Source organism: Rutilus rutilus (genome assembly GCF_951802725.1).
Source record: "Rutilus rutilus genome assembly, chromosome: 2".
Taxonomy (NCBI): Eukaryota; Metazoa; Chordata; class Actinopteri; order Cypriniformes; family Leuciscidae; genus Rutilus; species Rutilus rutilus.
The window spans coordinates 41,593,495-41,594,967 of record NC_140210.1 but is presented as its reverse complement, the minus strand read 5'-3'; positions in this window follow the sequence as shown (position 1 = coordinate 41,594,967).

Below are 1,473 nucleotides of genomic sequence, written 5' to 3'. Positions count from 1 at the left end.
GAGAAAAAAATTAAGGAAATAAAATATTTTTTTTTTTTTTTTAATGACGCTGATAGAGCGAATGAAGACCAGCAGGTGGCGCTCGATGCAAGGTCTTAGAATATTTGATAACCTTTTTTTTAAAATCTTTATAATGACGTCTGTCCTCGTTATAATGACGTCTGTGTTATAATGACGTCTATCCTCTATGTCCAAATTGAGGTGTACATGATTTTTTGTATTGTTTTATTTTTTTATTATTGTATTTTACGGTAAATATATATATTTTTTGAATTATTTGTCATGATATTATAATTGCTCTATTTTAATGTAATGTTTTGTATATATACATATTCTGCACTGTATTTACTACATTCACTACATAATTACATTTTTAGCCCACTTTGACTTTAATTGTTGATGAAGAAAATCAAGCTGAAAATACATTATATATAAATTAAATTAGTATATTTTATTTTATGTCCTCAGTTGGTCCTCTTCTACATCGATGTAAGAGTTTTGATCTTTGTAGCAAATTTTTCAGTTTGCAGGGAATTAATGGATAATTCTAATACAAGAATTAAGCTCATAAATAATGGGCAAGGCTATCTAATAATGTTTTTAACGTACAGTTGCAAATAATTGTAAACTTGCAAGTCTCTCTTGCCATCATTGACAAAACATGCATTACAAAAAGTATATTGGATTTTTGCACCTTACACACAGACATCTAGTATCCTAACCATCTTCAACCTTAAACAGAGGTCAGGGTGCGAAATTCGCAGACCGCAAAGAATCTCTCTTATTAGCGATAAAATAACAAATATTCAGACGCATCACTGGAATCCCACGGCCAGCAAACCTCTGACTGAACATTGACCCTGCAAAGCAGCTTGACTAGAGCTTAACAGCAAAAACAGTCACAGGAATGCAATGCTGCCCTTGTTGCACTGATGCAAAGGCTTTACGTAATGATTTACTAATTACACTATAGAGGCCTTGGCCGTGGGGGATGCTGGGTAACGGGTCTCTCGGTTAGACACCGGCAGGCACCGACCTAATGGAAGGGGTCCATAAACAAGCAGCACTTTTATTGTCTGGACAATGATTTGTATCTCTCAGACCTATTCTATGCCATTTAAAAGCTATTTAGAGGGGTTTAAACAGGGGAAATGACCATTGTTTGCCCGTCTACAGCAGTTATGGTCGGCTTCAATGCAAAATTGTTCGTGTGGAGTCTTGCTCTATGTTTACTCTTCTATTCATAGATCCATTCGAAGACTAACTTTTTGTCTTCCACAAAGTCTGAAATTAAACTTCTGTGGTAAAGCTTGTGAAATGTCATATTGAAATATAAGTTTATTAAAATATCACTTTGCTTTTACAGGATGGGAATGGTTGATTTGGTTATGGCAGACACTAAAACATTATGCAAACCAGAATGGGAAGTATTTGGACGCCACACTTAAAAATGTCTGCATTTCATTGCATTTG